Source organism: Rhinoderma darwinii, chromosome 3, assembly GCF_050947455.1.
Source record: "Rhinoderma darwinii isolate aRhiDar2 chromosome 3, aRhiDar2.hap1, whole genome shotgun sequence".
NCBI classification, from domain to species: Eukaryota; Metazoa; Chordata; class Amphibia; order Anura; family Rhinodermatidae; genus Rhinoderma; species Rhinoderma darwinii.
The window spans coordinates 173,189,429-173,195,516 of NC_134689.1; positions in this window are offsets into that span (position 1 = coordinate 173,189,429).

Below are 6,088 nucleotides of genomic sequence, written 5' to 3' on the forward strand. Positions count from 1 at the left end.
GGAGCAACCTGCATCCTCATGCCCAGCCAGAGTTCCAGGGTGATTGGTGGTAGGTCCCGGTGGGGTGGAAGGGGGAGCAACCCGCATCCTCATGCCCAGCCAGAGTTCCAGGGTGATTGCTGGTAGGTCCCGGTGGGGTGGAAGGGGGAGCAACCCGCATCTCCATGCCCAGCCAGAGTTCCAGGGTGATTGGTGGTAGGTCCCGGTGGGGGGGCAGCGGGAGCAACCTGCATCCTCATGCCCAGCCAGAGTTCCAGGGTGATTGCAGGTAGGTCCGGGTGGGGGCCAGCGGGAGCAACTTGCATCCCCATGCCCAGCCAGAGTTCCAGGGTGATTGGTGGTAGGTCCCGGTGGGGGGGCAGCGGGAGCAACCTGCATCCCCATGCCCAGCCAGAGTTCCAGGGTGATTGGTGGTAGGTCCCGGTGGGGGGGCAGCGGGAGCAACCTGCATCCCCATGCCCAGCCAGAGTTCCAGGGTGATTGGTGGTAGGTCCCGGTGGGGGGGCAGCGGGAGAAACCTACATCCCCATGCCCAGCCAGAGTTCCAGGGTGATTGGTGGTAGGTCCCGGTGGGGGGGGCAGCGGGAGCAACCTGCATCCCCATGCCCAGCCAGAGTTCCAGGGTGATTGCTGGTAGGTCCCGGTGGGGTGGAAGGGGGGCAGCGGGACCAACCTGTGTCCCTATGCCCAGCCAGAGTTCCAGGGTGATTGGTGGTAGGTCCCGGTGGGGGGGCAGCAGGAGCAACCTGCATCCCCATGCCCAGCTAGAGTTCCAGGGTGATTGGTGGTAGGTCCCGGTGGGGGGGCAGCGGGAGCAACCTGCATCCCCATGCCCAGCCAGAGTTCCAGGGTGATTGGTGGTAGGTCCCGGTGGGGGGGCAGCGGGAGCAACCTGCATCCTCATGCCCAGCCAGAGTTCCAGGGTGATTGCAGGTAGGTCCCGTTGGGGGCCAGCGGGAGCAACATGCATCCTCATGCCCAGCCAGAGTTCCAGGGTGATTGGTGGTAGGTACCGGTGGGGGGGCAGCGGGAGAAACCTACATCCCCATGCCCAGCCAGAGTTCCAGGGTGATTGGTGGTAGGTCCCGGTGGGGGGGCAGCGGGAGCAACCTGCATCCCCATGCCCAGCCAGAGTTCCAGGGTGATTGGTGGTAGGTCCCGGTGGGGGGGCAGCGGGAGCAACCTGCATCCTCATGCCCAGCCAGAGTTCCAGGGTGATTGCAGGTAGGTCCCGTTGGGGGCCAGCGGGAGCAACATGCATCCTCATGCCCAGCCAGAGTTCCAGGGTGATTGGTGGTAGGTCCCGGTGGGGGGGCAGCGGGAGCAACCTGCATCCCCATGCCCAGCCAGAGTTCCAGGGTGATTGGTGGTAGGTCCCGGTGGGGGGGCAGCGGGAGCAACCTGCATCCCCATGCCCAGCCAGAGTTCCAGGGTGATTGGTGGTAGGTCCCGGTGGGGGGGCAGCGGGAGCAACCTGCATCCTCATGCCCAGCCAGAGTTCCAGGGTGATTGCAGGTAGGTCCCGTTGGGGGCCAGCGGGAGCAACATGCATCCTCATGCCCAGCCAGAGTTCCAGGGTGATTGCAGGTAGGTCCCGTTGGGGGCCAGCGGGAGCAACATGCATCCTCATGCCCAGCCAGAGTTCCAGGGTGATTGCAAGTAGGTCCCGGTGGGGGCCAGCGGGAGCAACCTGCATCCCCATGCCCAGCCAGAGTTCCAGGGTGATTGGTGGTAGGTCCCGGTGGGGGGGCAGCGGGAGAAACCTACATCCCCATGCCCAGCCAGAGTTCCAGGGTGATTGGTGGTAGGTCCCGGTGGGGGGGCAGCGGGAGAAACCTGCATCCCCATGCCCAGCCAGAGTTCCAGGGTGATTGCAGGAAGGTCCCGGTGGGGGGCAGCGGGAACAACTTGCATCCCCATGCCCAGCCAGAGTTCCAGGATGATTGCAGGTATGTCCCGGTGGGGTGGAAGGGGGGGGCAGCGGGACCAACCTGTGTCCCTATGCCCAGCCAGAGTTCCAGAGTGATTGCAGGTAGGTCCCGGTGGGGGGGGGGGCAGCGGGAGCAACCTGCATCCCCATACCCAGCCAGAGTTCCAGGGTGATTGCAGGAAGGACCCGGTGGGGGGGGCAGCGGGAGCAACTTGCATCCCCATGCCCAGCCAGAGTTCCAGGATGATTGCAGGTATGTCCCGGTGGGGTGGAAGGGGGGGCAGCGGGACCAACCTGTGTCCCTATGCCCAGCCAGAGTTCCAGAGTGATTGCAGGTAGGTCCCGGTGGGGGGGCAGCGGGAGAAACCTACATCCCCATGCCCAGCCAGAGTTCCAGGGTGATTGGTGGTAGGTCCCGGTGGGGGGGCAGCGGGAGAAACCTGCATCCCCATGCCCAGCCAGAGTTCCAGGGTGATTGCAGGAAGGTCCCGGTGGGGGGCAGCGGGAACAACTTGCATCCCCATGCCCAGCCAGAGTTCCAGGATGATTGCAGGTATGTCCCGGTGGGGTGGAAGGGGGGGCAGCGGGACCAACCTGTGTCCCTATGCCCAGCCAGAGTTCCAGAGTGATTGCAGGTAGGTCCTGGTGGGGGGGGCAGCGGGAGCAACCTGCATCCCCATACCCAGCCAGAGTTCCAGGGTGATTGGTGGTAGGTCCCGGTGGGGGGGGGGGCAGCGGGAGCAACCTGCATCCTCATGCCCAGCCAGAGTTCCAGGGTGATTGCAGGTAGTTCCGGGTGGGGGCCAGCGGGAGCAACTTGCATCCCCATGCCCAGCCAGAGTTCCAGGGTGATTGGTGGTGGGTCCCGGTGGGGGGGCAGCGGGAGCAACCTGCATCCCCATGCCCAGCCAGAGTTCCAGGGTGATTGGTGGTAGGTCCCGGTGGGGGGGCAGCGGGAGCAACCTGCATCCCCATGCCCAGCCAGAGTTCCAGGGTGATTGGTGGTAGGTCCCGGTGGGGGGGCAGCGGGAGAAACCTACATCCCCATGCCCAGCCAGAGTTCCAGGGTGATTGGTGGTAGGTCCCGGTGGGGGGGGCAGCGGGAGCAACCTGCATCCCCATGCCCAGCCAGAGTTCCAGGGTGATTGCTGGTAGGTCCCGGTGGGGTGGAAGGGGGGCAGCGGGACCAACCTGTGTCCCTATGCCCAGCCAGAGTTCCAGGGTGATTGGTGGTAGGTCCCGGTGGGGGGGCAGCGGGAGCAACCTGCATCCCCATGCCCAGCTAGAGTTCCAGGGTGATTGGTGGTAGGTCCCGGTGGGGGGGCAGCGGGAGCAACCTGCATCCCCATGCCCAGCCAGAGTTCCAGGGTGATTGGTGGTAGGTCCCGGTAGGGGGGCAGCGGGAGCAACCTGCATCCTCATGCCCAGCCAGAGTTCCAGGGTGATTGCAGGTAGGTCCCGTTGGGGGCCAGCGGGAGCAACATGCATCCTCATGCCCAGCCAGAGTTCCAGGGTGATTGGTGGTAGGTACCGGTGGGGGGGCAGCGGGAGAAACCTACATCCCCATGCCCAGCCAGAGTTCCAGGGTGATTGGTGGTAGGTCCCGGTGGGGGGGCAGCGGGAGCAACCTGCATCCCCATGCCCAGCCAGAGTTCCAGGGTGATTGGTGGTAGGTCCCGGTGGGGGGGCAGCGGGAGCAACCTGCATCCTCATGCCCAGCCAGAGTTCCAGGGTGATTGCAGGTAGGTCCCGTTGGGGGCCAGCGGGAGCAACATGCATCCTCATGCCCAGCCAGAGTTCCAGGGTGATTGGTGGTAGGTCCCGGTGGGGGGGCAGCGGGAGCAACCTGCATCCCCATGCCCAGCCAGAGTTCCAGGGTGATTGGTGGTAGGTCCCGGTGGGGGGGGCAGCGGGAGCAACCTGCATCCCCATGCCCAGCCAGAGTTCCAGGGTGATTGGTGGTAGGTCCCGGTGGGGGGGCAGCGGGAGCAACCTGCATCCTCATGCCCAGCCAGAGTTCCAGGGTGATTGCAGGTAGGTCCCGTTGGGGGCCAGCGGGAGCAACATGCATCCTCATGCCCAGCCAGAGTTCCAGGGTGATTGCAGGTAGGTCCCGTTGGGGGCCAGCGGGAGCAACATGCATCCTCATGCCCAGCCAGAGTTCCAGGGTGATTGCAGGTAGGTCCCGGTGGGGGCCAGCGGGAACAACCTGCATCCCCATGCCCAGCCAGAGTTCCAGGGTGATTGGTGGTAGGTCCCGGTGGGGGGGCAGCGGGAGAAACCTACATCCCCATGCCCAGCCAGAGTTCCAGGGTGATTGGTGGTAGGTCCCGGTGGGGGGGCAGCGGGAGAAACCTGCATCCCCATGCCCAGCCAGAGTTCCAGGGTGATTGCAGGAAGGTCCCGGTGGGGGGCAGCGGGAACAACTTGCATCCCCATGCCCAGCCAGAGTTCCAGGATGATTGCAGGTATGTCCCGGTGGGGTGGAAGGGGGGGCAGCGGGACCAACCTGTGTCCCTATGCCCAGCCAGAGTTCCAGAGTGATTGCAGGTAGGTCCCGGTGGGGGGGGGGGGGGCAGCGGGAGCAACCTGCATCCCCATGCCCAGCCAGAGTTCCAGGATGATTGCAGGTATGTCCCGGTGGGGTGGAAGGGGGGGCAGCGGGACCAACCTGTGTCCCTATGCCCAGCCAGAGTTCCAGAGTGATTGCAGGTAGGTCCCGGTGGAGGGGCAGCGGGAGAAACCTACATCCCCATGCCCAGCCAGAGTTCCAGGGTGATTGGTGGTAGGTCCCGGTGGGGGGGCAGCGGGAGAAACCTGCATCCCCATGCCCAGCCAGAGTTCCAGGGTGATTGCAGGAAGGTCCCGGTGGGGGGCAGCGGGAACAACTTGCATCCCCATGCCCAGCCAGAGTTCCAGGATGATTGCAGGTATGTCCCGGTGGGGTGGAAGGGGGGGCAGCGGGACCAACCTGTGTCCCTATGCCCAGCCAGAGTTCCAGAGTGATTGCAGGTAGGTCCCGGTGGGGGGGGGGGCAGCGGGAGCAACCTGCATCCCCATACCCAGCCAGAGTTCCAGGGTGATTGCAGGAAGGACCCGGTGGGGGGGGGCAGCGGGAGCAACTTGCATCCCCATGCCCAGCCAGAGTTCCAGGATGATTGCAGGTATGTCCCGGTGGGGTGGAAGGGGGGGCAGCGGGACCAACCTGTGTCCCTATGCCCAGCCAGAGTTCCAGAGTGATTGCAGGTAGGTCCCGGTGGGGGGGGCAGCGGGAGCAACCTGCATCCCCATACCCAGCCAGAGTTCCAGGGTGATTGCAGGAAGGACCCGGTGGGGGGGGGGCAGCGGGAGCAACTTGCATCCCCATGCCCAGCCAGAGTTCCAGGGTGATTGCAGGTAGGTCCCGGTGGGGGGGGCAGCGGGAGCAACCTGCATCCCCATGCCCAGCCAGAGTTCCAGGGTGATTGCTGGTAGGTCCCGGTGGGGTGGAAGGGGGGCAGCGGGACCAACCTGTGTCCCTATGCCCAGCCAGAGTTCCAGAGTGATTGCGGGAAGGACCGGTGGGGGGGGGTGGGCAGCGGGAGCAACCTGCATCCCCATGCCCAGCCAGAGTTCCAGGGTGATTGCAGGTAGGTCCCGGTGGGGGGGCAGCGGGAGCAACTTGCATCTCCATGCCCAGCCAGAGTTCCAGGGTGATTGGTGGTAGGTCCCGGTGGGGTGAAAGGGGAGCAGCGGGAGCAACTTGCATCCCCATGCCCAGCCAGAGTTCCAGGGTGATTGCAGGTAGGTCCCGGTGGGAGTCAGCGGGAGCAACTTGCATCCCCATGCCCAGCCAGAGTTCCAGGGCGATTGCTGGTAGGTCCCGGTGGGGTGGAAGGGGGAGCAACCCGCATCTCCATGCCCAGCCAGAGTTCCAGGGTGATTGCTGGTAGGTCCCGGTGGGGTGGAAGGGGGGCAGCGGGAGCAACCTGCATCCCCATGCCCAGCCAGAGTTCCAGGGTGATTGCAGGTAGGTCCCGGTGGGAGTCAGCGGGAGCAACTTGCATCCCCATGCCCAGCCAGAGTTCCAGGGCGATTGCTGGTAGGTCCCAGTGCTGTGGAAGGGGGAGCAACCCGCATCTCCATGCCCAGCCAGAGTTCCAGGGTGATTGCTGGTAG